The sequence below is a fragment of the Callorhinus ursinus genome, unplaced genomic scaffold (assembly GCF_003265705.2).
Source record: "Callorhinus ursinus isolate GAN/ISIS: 27379988/994484 unplaced genomic scaffold, GSC_fseal_2.0 scaffold20, whole genome shotgun sequence".
NCBI classification, from domain to species: Eukaryota; Metazoa; Chordata; class Mammalia; order Carnivora; family Otariidae; genus Callorhinus; species Callorhinus ursinus.
Genome location: NW_027397082.1, coordinates 29,064,930 through 29,082,781, shown reverse-complemented (window position 1 = coordinate 29,082,781; position 17,852 = coordinate 29,064,930). Strand labels below are relative to the sequence as shown.

At 40.3% G+C, this 17,852-nt stretch overlaps 1 protein-coding gene across 7 annotated transcripts in view; it reads right to left on the bottom strand.

The window, feature by feature from the left end:
* The window catches only part of CSGALNACT2 (chondroitin sulfate N-acetylgalactosaminyltransferase 2), a 44,896-nt gene extending 34,342 nt beyond the window's left edge, over positions 1-10,554 (bottom strand). For 4 of the 7 annotated variants that reach the window (XR_003209976.2, XM_025880637.1, XM_025880639.1 and 1 more), the window contains exon 1: positions 10,465-10,554. The gene's annotated coding sequence lies outside the window, so the exon portion shown is untranslated. Of the gene's footprint in view, positions 1-10,112; positions 10,359-10,384; positions 10,414-10,464 lie in introns of those variants that run through there. The other 3 variants (XM_073904474.1, XM_073904473.1, XM_025880638.2) reach the window with 3 other exon arrangements.
* Positions 10,555-17,852: the final 7,298 nt, after the last annotated feature.

Sequence of the window (17,852 nt, the reverse complement as noted above, 5' to 3'; positions counted from 1 at the left end):
CTGGGATGGAGCCCCGCAGCGGGCTACCTGCTCAGCAGGAAGCCTGCTTCTCCCCCTCCCATTCCCCCTGTTTGTGTTTCCTCTCTCTGTGTGTCTCTGTCAAATAAATAAAATCTTAAAAAAAAAAAAAAGTAAAAAGATACCAAATGGAAAACACAAAGCAATGAAGAAATCAGAAATGTTAATAATATGGATAATGATGTTTTCAAATTATTTATCCCTTTAAAATGTAGACACAACCACTGAAAGTGACTCAAGAAGAAATAGTAAATATGAATAGGCTTATGTTGAGACTAAATTAATAATCAAAAACTACGCACAAAGAAAAATCCAGGCCCAGATGTCTTCACTAGTGGATTCTACCAAGCATTTATAAGAATTAATACCAATTCTTCACAAACTCTTTCAAAAATGGAACACACTTCCCAACTCATTCTATGAGGCCAGTATTACTTTGATACCAAAATCAGATAAAGATATTGAAACTACAGACCAATATTCCTTAATGATACAGACACAAAATCCTCAACAAAATATTAGTACACTGAATCCATCAACACATAAAAAGTAGCATACAACATGACCAAGTGAGCTTTATCCGAGAAATGCAAGACTGGTTTAGCATCTAAAAATCAGTTAATTTGGGGTGCCTGGGTGGTTCAGTTGGTTAAGCATCTGACTCCAGCTTAGGCTGAAATTTCAGTCTTGGGCTAGAGCCCCGAGTTGGGATTCCCGCTCACTGGGGAGTCTGCCCCTCCCTCCACAAGTGCCCCCCAATAAATAAATAAGAAAGTGTGGTACTAACATAGGAATAGACATATAGATCAATGGAATTTAGGGTCCAGAAATAAGCCTTCACGGGTGCCTGGGTGGCTCAGTTGGTTAAGCGACTGCCTTCGGATCAGGTCATGATCCCGGAGTCCTGGGATCGGGCTCCCTGCTCAGCAGAGTCTGCTTCTCTCTCTGACCCTACCCCATCTTGTGCTCTCTTGCTCTCTCTCAAATAAATAAAATTAAATTAAAAAAAAAGAGAAAAAGAAATAAGCCTTCACATTAACTCAACTGATTTCCACAAGGTGGAAAGGTAATCCACTGAAGAATGAATATCTTTTCAATAAATGATGCTAGGACAACCAGATATTTACATGCAAAAGAATGAAACTGGATTCCTACCTAACCCTGTATTAAAAAATTAACTCAAGGGGCACCTGGGTGGCTCAGTCGTTAAGCATCTGCCTTCGGCTCAGGTCATGATCCCAGGGTCCTGGGATCAGGCCCCACATCGGGCTCCCTGCTCAGCGGGAAGCCTGCTTCTCCCTCTCCCACTCCCCCTGCTTGTGTTCCCTCTCTCGCTGTGTCTCTCTCTGTCAAATAAATAAAATCTTAAAAAAAAAATTAACTCAAAGTGGGTCAAAGATCTAAATATAAGAATTAAAAATATAAAGCTCTTAGAAAACATAAGTCTAAATCTCTGTGGTTTTCAATTAGACAATTATTTGTTAGATATGACACCAAAAGACCAAAGACAAAATAAATAAATTGGACTTCATTAAAATTAAAAACTTTTGTCCTGCAAAAGATATCCTCAATAAAGTGAAAAGACAACTACATAATGGGGGAAATATTTGTAAATCATGTAGCTGATAGGGATGTGTGTCTAGAATATATAAAGAACTTTTACAACTCAATATTAAAAGGATAAATAACCCAATGGGCAAGAGATCTGATTAGACATTTCTCTAAAAAGATTAAGAATGGCCTATAAGCACATGCGAAGATGGCTCAACATCGTTAGCCAACAGGAAAATGCAAATCAAAACTACAATGAGATACTACATCACATTCACTAGGATATAATTCAAAACGAATCACAGATCTAAATGAAAAACCTAAAACTATAAAAGTAGAAGCAAGCACAGGAGAAAATCTTTGTGACCTTAAGTTAGGCAAAGGCTTCTGTGATCTAACAGTAACAGCATAACTGATAAACTGGGCTTCATCAAAATGTTAACTTGTGGTCTCTGAAATACACTGTTAAGAGAATGAATAGACAAGTTACAGACCTGCAGAAAATAGGTGCAAAGCATATATCCGATAAAGGACTTGTATCAGAATATATACTTAAAAATTATCGAAATGCACTAATAACAGAACACAACTCAATTAAAGCTTGGCAAAATGTTTGAGTAAACACTTCAAATATGCACATGAAAAAATGTTCAACACTGTCAAACCACAATGAGATACCATTACATAGAATGGCTAATTTTAGAATGGTTAAAATTAAAAAGTGGTGTGTTGGTGACAATGTGGAAGAACTAGAACTTTCATATACTGCTGGTGGGGATGTAAAATGGTTTTACAGTTTCCTAAAAAGTTAAACATAAGCCTATCATGATTGAATCATCTCATTCCTAGATATTTATCTGAGACACATGAAAGCATATGTCCATACAAAGACTTGTACACAAATGCTCATAGCAGCTTTAGATGTAACAGCCAAAACTAGAAACAATTCAAATGTTTATCAAGTGAATGGATAAATAAACTGTGGTACAGCCATATCGATACATGCATCATCATGGGTGAATCTCAGTAATTATTCTCAGTGACAGAAGTTCAAAAACAGAAGAGTATGTATTGTATGATTCCATTTATATAAAATTCTAGAAAATGTAAGGTAATGTGTAGCGACAGAAAGCAGATGAGTCAGTGGTTGCCTGGGACCAGGTGGGGGTCCAGGGAAGTGGTAACAGGAAGCAATTATAAAAGGGCACAAGGAAACTTTTGGGAGTGATAGATATGGTCTATCTATTTTGACTGTGGTGATTTCACAGGTGTATACATATGTTCAAATTACCAAATTATATACTTTATGTACAGCTTATTGTATATCACTTATACTTCAATGAAACTATTTAAAAAATAAAACCAAATCAGATTTAGTTTTAGCAGTAGCACCAAAGAAGCATTTTAAAGAAAACTCCATTTTGTTCATTAAGAAGATGAGCATGAAGATTTGTTGACTCCAAGTTTGAATTTATTTATTTATTTTTTTAAAGATTTTATTTTTTTATTTGAGAGAGAGAATGAGAGAGAGCATGAGAAGGGGGAGGGTCAGAGGGAGAAGCAGACTCCCTGCTGACAGCAGGGAGCCTGATGGGGGACTTGATCCTGGGACTCCAGGATCATGACCTGAGCCGAAGGCAGTCGCTTAACCAACTGAGCCACCCAGGCGCCCCCAAGTTTGAATTTAAAAAACAAAAATAAGAGGGGCACCTGGCTGGCTAAGTTGGTGGAGCATACGACTCTTGGTCTTGGGGTTGAGTTTGAGCTCTACACTAGGTGTAGAGATTACTTAAAAATAAAAAACAAAAACAAAATTAAGCAACACCTGCTCTCTTAAAAAAGTAGAACACATATTACTCTGAAGGTCTTATTATATCTTTTCTATTTGCCTTGTGATTTTGAGACAACAGAAGAGTGCTAAAGATAGTTCATTCTGACATTGATCCCTACATAACAACATGACCTTCAAGCAGTTTCTACTCAATCTTTTGATTCTATAATTTGTACTACTCATACATATTTCATACATCATTTCCATGATACTTACACCGCAGTGTGCCAAAATAACTTCTGCAGTAAGAGTAATCTACTGCCTTTTGCAAAATACAAACAATCCATTTGAATCTATTTACTTTAAAAGTTCTATTCTGTATAGTCTTCCTAAATTTCTGTACAATTTCTTACTAAAGTTTTAAAAAACTAAATTTATAACTTTTAGTTCATTTTTTACACAACAAAGTCACAAAATTATTTGGAAAACACAAGCACTGTCAGAAAAACAAAACTGAAACATTATGAAGTATCAATATTTATAAGGGAAGGAATTAGAACCTTTTATTTCTTGAGCAATTGATGAGTTACAATGATACATGGATTTTCTTAACATGTTATTGAACAAATGGTTTGTAAGTATTTAGAACTAAAAGTACTGATCACCGGAAGGTAGTACTCATTAAAAAATATTAGAGTACCTAGTGTGTGTTAGGCACTGCAACGGACTGAACGTTTCTCTCCCCAATCATATGTTGAAATCCTAACCCTCCAATGTGATAATATTAGGGGATGAGGCTTTTGGGAGGTTAACTAGGTCATGAGGGTGCAGCCCTCCTTAATGGGATTAGTGCTCTTATGAAAGAGATCCCAGAGAGCAACACAGTCCTCTTTCTGCCATGTGAAGATACAGTAAGTTGACAGTCTATAACCCAGAAGAGGGCCCTCACCAGAACTCAACTATGCTGGCACCCTGATCTCAGACTAAGAGAAATAAGTTTCTATTGTTCATAAGCCAGTCTATGGTACTTTGTTATAGCTGTCCAAATTGACTAAGAGATACACTGTGTTGGGTGCTAAGAACAAGTAATACAAGGTAGATCATTTTGAGATGTGTTTCTGGATTAAACTATATTCAAGGTTCCCAGATTTCAGCAAAACAAATGACAGTAATATTCATGCTATCATTACAGGTAAAACAGAAAAATGTGTCAAAAGCAGCCTGTGGCACAGGAAAAACAACTAAAAAACTCAACTGTAAAAGCGGTGTAATCTTGGGCATAATACTTAACCTATCTGGCCCTCATCTATAAAATGAGGTAATTTGTCTGGATGGCCAAGATTCCTTCCAAGATGTTTCAATTCCTTTGATTAAAGATAAACTAAAAATAGACACACACACACACACACACACACACACACACACACCCCTTATTTTTTGGAGGACAAATCTGATTTTTTTTTTTAAAGATTATTTATTTATTTATTTATTTATTTGAGAGAGAGAATGAGACAGAGAGAGAGCATGAGAGGGGAGAGGGTCAGAGGGAGAAGCAGACTCCCTGCTGAGCAGGGAGCCTGATGTGGGACTCGATCCCGGGACTCCAGGATCATGACCTGAGCCGAAGGCAGTCGCTTAACCAACTGAGCCACCCAGGCGCCCCAGGACAAATCTGATTTAATGCACATGCTTTTTAATCCAGCAATTCACAATTCCATTTTTAAGATTTTAAGACTCTATACTGTGGAAATACTCATACTAGTATATGGTCACATGCATAAGATATTTACTACTGCTACATGTAACTGCAAAATAAAAGCAATTTAAAGTCTATCAATAGAAAGATTAAGTAAACTGCAGACATTTATACAATACTCAAAAAGAATGAGGTAGACCCAGATGTGTTGACATAGATAATACCTATAAAATGGTATTAACAGATTATAAACATTTCTCTTAGTTTGTCTTGTCCATATAATTGGCTTGGGAGCCAGATGGCCTAAAATCATATATCTGCTCTACCACTTTCTAATCTTCATTATAGATAAGTTTTTTAATCTCTATAAGCTTTAGTTTTCTCATCTGTTAAACGGGAATAATTATAGAACCAACCTTTCAGTGTTATTGTAACAATTAGTCAAGTAAAACATGACAAGCATTAAATGCTCAATAAGCGTTAGGTGTTATTTCACTTATGTAAAGTTTTGTTTTGTTGCTGTTGTTAATGAAGTCAAATGGTCTCCTCCTGAATGACTTCTCCATTTTAGTTTCCCTACTGGAAATAATCCTAATATAAAACTTATTTTCTCAAATAGCCAATTCTTACCATTTATTTAATAATCCACGTTCTTGTCACTAATTTGAAATCCCACTTTTATCATAAGCAAAATTCCTATACATATGGAGGTCTATTTCTGGCTCTAAACCAGGGATTAACAAACATTTCAGGTAAAGGGCCATGTACTAAATATCACAACCAGTCAACCCTGCCTTGAAGCACAAAAACAGCCACAGGAAATGTGTACTCCAGTGGATACTGAAATTTGAACTACCTATAATTAATGTCACAAAGTATTATTCTTTTGTTTTGTTTTGAAGTACTTAAAAATATAAAAGCCACTCCTAGGTCACAGGTTATACTGAAATAGGTGACCAGTCACATTTGGCAACTTGTGCTCTGAATCTTTACATTTTCGTATACTCTTAAAATTTTTTTACATTTCTAAAATTCCATGAAATAAATACATGTGAGAAAAAAAGTTAAACATGATATAAGGGTATGCAGTGAAACCTCTCCCTTCTATCCCAGAGGCCCAGTTCTCTTCACCAGTTTTTGTGTATCCTTCCAAACCTACTGCCACTATTAAACAACCCAGCATAACATGTGGAAACATGTTATTTCACCTACAGGATAAATCTCTGAAAATGTAACTGCTAAGTAAAAATTCCTTAAAGTATTCATTCCAGCATGTAATTGGTCAGTATCTATAGCTTTTCCCTTGCTCAGGGAAGCCTTCCAACATGGCTTTACCTATTTCCTACCTTGACAACCAACTTTTAAAATCATGTTAAGGGACGCCTGGGTGGTTCAGTCGGTTGGGTGGCTGCCTTCGGCTCAGGTCATGATCCCAGTGCCCTGGGATCGAGTCCTGTATCGGGTTCCTTGCTCAGCAGGGAGCCTGCTTCTCTCTCTGCCTGCAGCTCCCCCTGCTTGTACTCTCGCTCACTCTCTCTCGCCCATGCTCTAACCAAAAAAAAAAAAAAAAAAAATCTTTAAAATCATGTTAAGTATTTGTTCCAGATTATAGATTTTAAACTATAATTACTCTGGTCTGTGAATCCTTCCTTAGCATTGCATTACATGTCTTAGCTATGGTTATTAATGCCTTGGAGTTAAGAAATAAGTTATACTATTTTCTTTGGTCACTGTTTCTTGAATTCCACATCTATTTTTCTTGGATTAATTTTGGCTTGATACAGTACGTCCTCTGGTATTCCTAGTGGGTGCAAATGACTTTATTTTGCCCCTACCCCCCCTTTTTTTAAGATTTATTTATTTTAGAGAGAATGAGAGAGTGAACAAGCACGGGGAGGGGCAGAGGGAGAGAGAAACTCCAGCAGACTCCTCACTGAGCTCGGAGCCCAACACGGGGCTTGATCTCACAACCCCAAGATCGTGACCTGAACTGAAACCAAGAGTCAGATGCTTAACTGACTGTGCCATCCAGGGGCCCCTATTTTGCCCCCACTTTGAATGACAGGGTGATTAGGTATAAGTTTCTCAGTTCAGAGATAAGCACTTTTTATCTAAATACTGTTCCACTGTTATCTAACATTCCATGTTCCAGATTAGAAGTCTAAGTGCACATCTAATTTTCACTCCTTTATAGGTAACCATATGTTTCTCTTTGGAAGTTTATGAGACTATATTAATTTACCCATGAAGTTCATAAATTTCATTGGAATCTAGGTGTGTCTATCAATACTCTTTAATGACTCTCGGTCTGGGGGTGCCTGAGTGGCTCAGTCGTTAAGCGTCTGCCTTAGGCTCAGGTCATGATCCCAAGATCCTGGGATTACGCCCCCATTTGGGCTCCCTGCTCAGCGGGAAGCCTGCTTCTCCTTCTCCCACTCCCCCTGCCTGTGTTCCCTCTCTCGCTGTCTCTCTGTCAAATATATAAATAAAATCTTTAAAAAAAATAGACTCTCGGTATGAATGGACTAGCCCATTCATAAACTCAGATACTTAGAGAAATTTCCTTGTTTCCTTCCTTTCTTCTGACATTCTACCATAAGTTAAGAATGGGAAATCTGGCCTCTATTGTGAGTTGCGAGGGGAGGAGAATGGGAAATAGAAGCTGTTAGCATAGCCAGAAACCCTTAACCAGTGCCACATCTTTCTATAAGCTTGCTGGAAAGGTGTAATTATTGATCACCCCCACTACACAGATGAAATGGAGAACAGAGAGGGAAGGGCTGATTTACATTTGCCAGTACTTTGTCTCCTGATACATCTTTCTGTTTGGCTCTGGATGCCCAAGATTCGGCCTGAATACTCCTACCCTCATGATCTCTGTGGTTATCTCTCCTAATTTCTGTTCCTTCCTGGAACTGCTATTCGATGTTCACTGACTCTTCTGGATCTATTTTCCATGTCATAGCTATTTTTTCCTATATCTACTTTTTAATATTCAAGAACTGATTTTCAGGGCAGCCTGTATATGTTCATTGGCATGATGCCCTCCCAAATCTGAGCATACTAATATTAATTTTAAAGTTTTCTTCTATTCCTTACATCAACTCCATTGCTTCAGGTCTAGTTCTATGTATCTATCTCTCACATGCTACTGATTTCTGTTGTCTGTCCCCATTATTATCAGTATCTCGGTATACATGGAAATCACTGTATTCCCGCAGTAAACTCACATTTGTAACTAACCCTATAATTCAATTTTACATTTACACCTAGCACTTGTATAGTATGACAACAACAAGATAAGTTCTTTGACTTGCAATCCCATGATTCTTCAATCCATTTTTTAGTCATATCCTTTTGGTGTTTCATTTCCCCTAACAACCACCAACTTGAGTAACAAAATTCTTACCTAAGTGTTATGCAATAAGCTTCAGGGACAGATCATCACCAGCTCTAACAGACTTACCTAACAGTTAAAAGTAATGACAGTCTGGTAGAAGACTGTCATAGGTGTGCAACCCAAGAAATAAATAATAATACAGTAATGAATCACTTAAGTCTTGAACTCAAAATAGTTATGCTTTTTACCAATCTTTACAGAAGTTAAAATAACAAATTCTACTGAAAAAGAGAGACTCCATGTTGGTTAAAACAATTTTCTGCCTAATTTATGATAGTTATTCCATAGCTGACAGAAACGTACACAGGTGTTCACCAAGAACATTTATAAGAATGTTCATAGCATTCTTCAAAATATGTTATAACAAATTGAAAACATAAATATCCATCAACAGAATAGTCATATAGTCATACCAATGGAATATTAAACAGCAATAAAAAAAGAACGAACTTGGGGCGCCTGGGTGGCTCAGTTGGTTAAGCGACTGCCTTCGGCTCAGGTCATGATCCTGGAGTCCCAGGATCAAGTCCCGCGTCGGGCTCCCTGCTCAGCAGGGAGTCTGCTTCTCCCTCTGACCCTCTTCCCTCTTGTGCTCTCTATCTCTCATCCTCTCTCTCTCTCAAATAAATAAAATCTTTAAAAAAAAAAAAAACGAACTACTGAAACATGAAACACCATGGGTAACTCTCATAAGCAATGTGTTGAGCATTCTGCATGACTCCATTAACATCAAGCCCAAAATAGACAAAACTAAGAGATGATGACAGAAATCAGAACACTGATTGGAGGCAGGAGTAAAACTTGGAAGAAACAGAGGGAAACTCCTGGGATGATGGAAATGTTCTGTAAGTATAATCTGGTCTAGCTTGTGGTTACACAAGTTAATAAATATATAAAAATCCACTCAGCTGTACAATTAAATTTATGTACCTGATGACTTCATATGTATTTTATACCTCAATAAAAAAGTTAAAAAATGTAATTTCCACACTGTCAATATTCAATAAATATTGGAATAGCTAACCATATTTAGCCATAAATATTGGAAAACCAACATCCTTTTTACATTCTTTTAGTCCTAAAACAATTTTAAACAAATGGTATCAGAATAATAATACAAAATGAAGGTTAACATTTGGAGTCATACAATACTTGGTTTCCCACCTCCAAGTTTGGAAACACTGTTTTAATACAACATTTAAAGACAACATTAATTCCACCAGAAATGAAGACCCAGCTCCTGAGAACCTTCAATGAGGTTAAATGTCCACACACTGCATATAAATCTCAAGAACAGGCTGAAGGACAAAAAATTCAGATTTGTAATTAAATTTTCATTCTGCCAATAATGTCATCACAAATAAAAGCATCACTATTGCGTTTACAGATTATTCCTCCGCAAGCTGTTCAGGAATAGCGCAATTTTCCAGATGAAGACTGAAAATGCAAGAGGCTCCCTGTCGTGTAGTCTCCTCGGCCCCACTAATTCCTACACAAATGTGCATCTTTAAAGGCGCCTGGTGTTTGGCAGATACAGCGAGGGGCTGCTGTCAAGAGACTACTACTTTAACATCATAAAGTGGTAACAGCTGACTACAAAGTTTATGCACTGAGAGATGCAGAGGGTGGTGAGTTAGATTTAAAAAAAAAAAAAAAGTGATAAAAATAAAACACACCCAAACCAACGGTCCTCTGACAGCATCGTTCTCAAAAGAGAACTCAAACCGCTCCGAAAAACTGTGACTTTTCCTGACACCGCAGCGGCCTCCCGGGGGCTTGTCCAGGAGGCGACCCCAGCCGGACAGGGCCCCCCGGCGGGCTCGTCCGTGAAGTGATCCGACCCGGACAGGGACCCACAGCCCTCCGCCCGCGCCCCGGCGCCCGCACTGCCCCGGCCCGAGCCGCGAGAGCCGCGGGCAGGCGAGGCCGGGTGGGGCCGGGTACTCACCGCACTCACCAGTCCGCGCAAGGCCACCTCCGCCCCGCCGCCCCGCCGCCCCGCCGCCTCCTCCCCGGCCGCGGGCATACCCGGCGGCGCCTCGCGCACAGGTGTTACCACCGCCTCACAGCCCACCACAAGCCACCGCGCCGACAACCGCCACTTCCGGCGCGCGTGAGGAAATGAGGCTGCTGCCGCGGCGCGCGCCTGCCCCGCCCCGCCCACACCCAACCCCGACAGCCCCGCCCTAGCTCCGCCCACTTCGCCGCCCGCGCCCAGTGCCAGGTTTGAGAAGCTCAGTAACTGGCATACAGTAGTGATTAATCGATTATCTGTTTACAAGATGTGTGTGTAGCTCCAAAAACGACTTGTGGAGACTGGGAGAGTGCCCCAGGCAGAAAACCGTTCTTACCGGAACAAGAGTCTGCAGGGACAGGAGTACCAGCTCCAGCGGACCGCTGACTTTGCGAGAGGGAGGGACTTAGCCGAAGATGGCAGCGCAGTTCTGCCCGGAACCCCCGTCCTGGGAGCCCGAAGGGGCGAAGAGTGCCTTCATGGGCACTGAGCTAAGGACTGACAGGTCGCCAGAGGTGTTCCAGCATCCTCGAGTGTGCTGGGCTGCGCGTGAGGTCCCCAGTGAGGAAGTCCCGGCTGCCATTGGCCCTCCCCTCCCGGGCTGCCACTGGCCATTCCATTACTTTGTATCTGGGTTTCCTTATATGTGAAACGAGGTAGACATTGTGGAAGACGGCTTGAGATCTGACATTGTATGATTTTAGTGAGTGGAAAAAAAGAAAGCCCTCCCCAACATCCCTTCCACTCAACGGCTTATTTCAGAACATCTCCCAAGGCACTTTGTCCTGCCCTGGGGAGTGATGGCCTGAGCAGGGAAGGGGATGTCAGGCAGCACCAGCTCCTGCCTGTGTCCGGGCAGGACACGGAGGTGGTAAGAGCGGCTCTGGGGTCTGCCTCCCACCAGGCTCTTCTTTCCTTAGTGGCTACCTTGGCAGGTTACCACACTTAGCCTCTCTTAGCCTGTTTCCTCAGCTGTGTTGTAGGGACAGTAACAACAGCATATGCTTCCTAAGGTTGTTGTGAGGGTTAAATGCTATTAATATTTGTGTCTGAAGTGTTTGGCACTCTGCCTGGCAGGTGGCAGGCAGTTGGAGCTCACGGTCATCATTAAGTACATTAGTTAGAGCAAAAGACTGGGGTGACTATGGGATGCATCCTGTAGAAGTGGCATTCCTAGAAGGATTTGCTCCTAATCACAGCTGTCTTCATTGAATGATGGTTATTGGGACGTCTTTAACACACATATTTTCCTCAGATATGTCTTGTGGGAAATCCCACCGGTAAGAGAATGGATAGCCTACTTCTAAACCAGGCTTGCTGGATGTCCAGCCTCTTCCTAATATCAAGGTGTCATTCTTCTCTCATGTCATTTCTGAGCAACTGTAAATGTTTACAGTTTTAACACTCCTTCCCTCAACCTGGCCCAAGAGAAAATAATTCATCTAGTCATAGATTCCATGGGTCTGTGACCTTGTGAATATAAGGACCATGTCTTCTTCATCTACCACTACTTTGCACATAGGAAGTATTCAATAAATGTGAATTGAATTGATTAAAATAAGAACACACAAGGATTATGTGTTCATAATCCAGAATCTCTCCCTTATCCAGAACCTCCTTTATCCAGAATCTCATGCCCCTCAAGCAGATGGCATGAATGATTAAGTTTACTGTCTGACATAATAAAGCTTTCTGTCTGGATGCCTCGTTATGCTCTAGTATGGCGATCAGCCTGGTGTGAGTCTATTTAGTGTAAATTAGTTATCTAGTGTTTAAGCCTGCCATGGGTGTTTTTGTCCTGTAGGCCTGAGGACCCAACTTGGGAGTGTAAATGCAAATGTAAATTCTCATGGGAGAATTAGGGAGTGGGTACAGAGCACAGCATTGGTGGATTTAAGAGGATAAGACAGAAGTTCTTTAAATACTTAAGGCGTTACTGCGAGTAAATGTAAATGGCAGGCCACTGAACCGTCAGGGGATTATGTTCCTAGGCTGGCAGCTTTGAAGCCCTCAATCCAAGTCTAAGTCCACTACGTATTGTTAGTTAAGACGTTATAATCAGTCTGTACCTGACATTCCTGCTGATGGCCCTTAGGAAGTCTACATAAAAAGGAGTATCTGGACCTTGTCCTCTAGTCTCATCCAATAATGGCAAATGCTTAGGCTGTTCTCTCTTTCTGCTGTCCCTAGACACTTTAAATTGGATGAGACTATCTGTTCCCCTAGGGCAGGGACATGGCCTCTCCTTTTCTCTCAGGTACCCCTAAGCCAGGCACAGGGCCTGACCCATTATACATGCTCACTGCATATCCACAGATGTGTGAATGAATGAAGACTGGTGAATTCTACAGCTCTAACTTTCCTCTAGTGGGGGCCAAAGTAATAGCAAGATAAGTCTCTACTTCCACTAACCAGATGCAAAACAGTCTCACCTCCCATTGTGCTGCAATGCACAGAACCATTCCCCTCCACATTAAACATTCTATTGTCTACCTTCACTAGCCTTTTAAGTGTTGGATTTTCTTTTTATTTATAACGTTTGTTTTTCTTACTTTATCCTACACTTCCCTTACTGATCATGCTGTGTAGCCACGTCTGGCACAAGCAGCAGGTGCTTCTCCCAGTGCTCCCTCTGTTTTAACCCCTCTAAACCTCTTGACATCCCTATGGAGTAGGTTATGGTCCTCATTTTACAGTGGAGAAAACAGAGAGAAAACTGCAGAGCTCTCCCAGGACAGGAACTGACATGAAACTGACAGCGGGGTTAGGGTTAGGGTCACTTCTTGTAAACTGCTACTTGAATCCTTCATTAGCATTGTTGTTTTTAAAATAATTGAGGATTTACACTAAATTTACACTAATTTACACTAAATCCATCAGTGGATTTACATTGTTAGCTTTTTATTATTTTTTGAATTGCTAAATCAAATACTAAATGTATGTAATTTAAATTTGGAGAGGCAATAATGCATAATTCAAGTTCTGTGGCAGATAATGGGTGATATGCATAAAATAAGTAGTTCATTGAGAAAAATACTTAAGTACTGTTGTGGTATATTAATATCAGAAGAATGTAGTTTTTTCCTCCAATAATCTCCACTCTGAGGCTTCATTTTTTTTTTTTTTTAACTATAAAGCTTTCCCACTCCCCTAGCCTGCTTTTGAGCTCCTGCCAAATGAAAGTGATGGGGACTGACTCCCTTGCTATAGCAAGCTCTGAATAGCCTTTGCCCATTCTCATTTGGGCCATCTTTGTTTCCACAGTTTTCCTAGTGGCATCACCAAGATATGGTCTTCACTGCTTTATTGCCTCAGACCACAGCCTTCAATCAGGCATGGTATTCACAGAGGCCCCTTATGCCTTGCTGTTCTTGATTTATCAAGTCTATAAGGATATGGTAAATTGGCCCTGGGCCTGATCTCTGCTTGCTTTGCATTGGGTTCCTTGGCTGTTTAGTCTCAGTTTGGGAATCTGGTTTTGTTATTGATTCCCATTTGTTCAGCATCGTTGATGGAGTCAGTCCATTCCTTTCATCTCCTTTTGCTGTCTTTTATGTTACTATTTGTGTGCTTTCTAAAAGTGTTGTTTAACATACAGAGAATCATAGGCCAGAACACTGGCATAGGCCCTAGAACCCTGTTGCTCAAGCTGGTTCACAGACCTGAGCTTGGGGTTCTCTCCAGACCAGCGTCCATCTGCATATGGTATTCTCCCCTGTGTCTTCCTTGTGTCCAAATTTCCCTCTTCTTATAAGGGTACCAATCATTGGATTAGGGGCCACCATAATGCAGTATGACTTCATCTTAACTTGATTGCATCCACAAAGACGCTTATAAGGTCAAATTCACAGGCTGTGGAAGTACAGACTTGAACATATCTTTTGGGGGGTCAATTCTACCCACTCTAGATGGCAACCTCATCAATTTCTGGTAGATTCAGGTGCTACTCTTTCTTCATTAAACCCTGCCACTTTTGCTCAATCATTTCCCGGGAGTAAACATACGGCAGATGGTAAGCATTTCAAATAACCCACAGATTTTCTCTATTTCCTAGACCGTAACTGTAAGCATTGAGCCCTTGATTGACAAACATTACTTCCTGCTCTGTGACATTGTCTCTGCAAATGTAATAGGGAGAAACTTATTCTGCAATATTAAATGCACACCAGAGTACTTGGGACTATTTGTGAGATTCCATAGGATCCTTTTATTCAGAAGCAAGTTGATTCTCCTCTGGATATACCTTTTGTCTTCTCCATTAAATTTGATACATATGCTCAGATAATTTTCTTGACACTGTACCTGACACTTTATGGGCTAAAAATTCTACTGTAATGGAAAAAAATAATTGGAACAGAACCTACTGAAGTTTAGAGAAAACCTACCAAACCATTACCCAAACTTTCCCAATATCCCTTGAAGTCAGAAGCAAAGGAAGGGATCAAACCTATAGTTGAAAGCCTTATATCCAAAGGTCTTCTCATACCCTGCCCTTATAATATGCCAATCCTGGCAGTAAAGAATGGCCTCAGGGCCATTAACAAAATTGTTATTCTTCACTTTCTAACCCTCATATCATCCTGTGAGTCACTTGCTGAAGCCACTGGCTGTAGTGAATCTCTGCTCAGCTTTTTACAGTGTGATTCTAGAACAGGACAGTTAATAACTTTTTGTACATATTAAGAGCAAATCTCTGGAACATAAAACCTATAATTTTAACCATTTTAAGTATGCAGTTTGGTGGCATGAGGTACACTCACATTGTTGTATAGCGAACTCCACTATCCAGCTCCAGAACTTTCTCATCATCCCACACTGAAACTCTTCCCCTGTAAACACTAACTTCCCACTTTTCCTTCTCTCAGCCCCTGGCAACCACCATTCTACTTTCTGTCTCTATGAATTTGACTGCTCTATGTACCTCATGTGAATGGAATCACAAGAATATTTGTCTTTTGAATATGTGTTTGAATGATGACAGTACCTTTCTTGCCTTCACCTGGGGAGGACAACTGTCCTGAAGGACAGTCATGCCCCCAGGGTTCGCTGAAGTGCCCCGCTATTTTTCCCGGGTTGTTAATCAAGATTTAAATGATCTACATTTCCCTTGTGATTGTTATGACATGCTATGTAGATGATCTCTTATTCTGCTCAGAGAAAAAGGAGTCCATTTACTTATCCTCAGCCTTAGAAGAGGGTCATAAAATTTCAAAAGATAAATTACCATTTTGCCAGAATGCAGTCTATTATTTTTTAGGGCATGATCCAACTAGAAGGGGGAAAACATTGTCTTCTGATAGATTAAAAACAACTCAAATCTATGGTAGATCCCTCACAAAATGACATTTGAGAGGATTTAAAGGTTTAACTAGATTTTGCACATAATGGGTGCTAAATTTTTCTGTGATTTTGATACCGGTTTATGAACTAAGTTCTTAGTAAGAGAGTCTTTCCTCTGGGAGCTCAAATATGAACAGGCTTTCTGGAACCTGCAGGTGGCTCCTCAATGGCCTCCTTCCCTAGACATGTGAAACAAGAGAAAGCCCATTTGCCTATTTGTACAAGAGCAAGCTGGACAAGCCCTTGGAGTTTCATAGGAATTATCCAAAACCCATCATTTACTATAGCTTCCCTTGACAAGCTGTAAAGAGTTACCCTCTAGTGTTAGGGTAAGTGCTCTGCTACAAAATTTGTTGATGCTTCTGCCGAGCTAGTTCCAGGCTCCTTGCTTGACCTCATGATTCTTCCTGAAGTGGAGACATTACTATTGACTGGAAACACAGCACTTCTCAGCCAGCTGATTAACCTCTTATGAAATTCTATTACTCTCTCCCTCTCAGGTACTACTTACTGCTACAACACCCTGAATCCAGGCACTCTCCTTCCTCTATCAGAAGAAGGGAAGCCTAGTGATGATTTTAACTCAGATAATTTGGGAACTCTTTACCTTACTCACATGTATTATAGTCTCATATTGAGAACCCCAAGCTAATCCTGTTCGCCGATGGGTCATTCTTGAAGCTAGAAGTTACCAAACAGCATATACTATCATTAATTGAAGATCTCCTTTAGAATATAGTCCTCTCCTGAGGTAAAATCTGTCCAAATAGCAGAATGTATTGCATTTACTAGAGCTTGTTAACTAGCCAAAAACTAGAGATAAACATATACATAGATAGGAAATATGCTTTTGGAGTACTACATGACTTTGGGATGCTAGAATCCCCACAAAAATGGACAGCAAGTTAAGCAGTTTTTATACGCACTCTATTTACTACAAAGGTGGCTATTATGAAGTTCGAGAACCATGCAAAAAGAGACAATGTTGAAGCTAAAGCAAACACTCTGCAGATTATCAGGCCAAACAGCTAATTTTCTCCCTGAAACTACTCATAGAGCACAAATTGATTACTACCTTAAATCAACACTGGAGAAGCTGTAAAGAGACAGTTATGTTGTTCTAAATTTCATGTGGGTTAGTCATGGCGTGTGCCATTCCTAATATTGTACTTGGATCAGGGACACAGGGAAGGTGGGGCAGGCTATACAGTGCCTTAACAGCAAAAGCTACTTGCTCTGTTAGGTTGACCCTCATAACCTATATGGAATTTATTCTTGGCCTGGGTTAGGGTTCTGGGTTCAAAGCATCTTACAGAGGTTATTAATTGTTCTTGTTCTTATTTTTGTTATAGTGGTCGTGATACTGGTCCACTGCATTCTGTCCAGGGTCTGAAATGCTTCTGCACAGCTACCTCCTCATCAGATGATCCCCATGATGATATAACAGAAAGGTTGAGAAGACCTCATGATACAGTTGGCCATGGAGATGACCGGACAATCGATCTCACCACAAAGCAGTAAAGATCTGGATTTCCAGACTTCCCTAAATTCTCCAACTTCTCACAAGCAAGAAAACAATTAGAAAGGAGGACGGAGAGACTGAACATGCAAACAGACAATGATCAGACCACATGGGAACTGAGAAGCTCTGACCCACACCTCTGCAGGAACCGGCCCAGAAATGGTCAGGGCTTGGTCAATGACTGTTAATGTCCCCACTTTTGCTATTTCCCAATCAGGACCAACCAGAGAAAGCCAAGTATATTTCCCAAAGCAAATCCCAGAAGATGCCCGGCTTCTAGGTAATCAATCTCCAGCTTCCCCATGCCAACAACCTCCAATCACAAGTGCCTGAAGTCTCCCTCCCTCACCTATTTTTTTTTTTTTTTTTTACTCTAAAGCTTTTCCCTCCTCTGCCTGTCTTTGACTTTCTGTCAAAAGCAAGTGATGGTGGTTGACTCCTTTACTATAGCAAGTTCAGAATAAATAACCTCTGTTCATTCTCATTTGGACGGTCTTTACTTATTTCTATGAAACTAAAGATTATAGCTAATTGGACTTG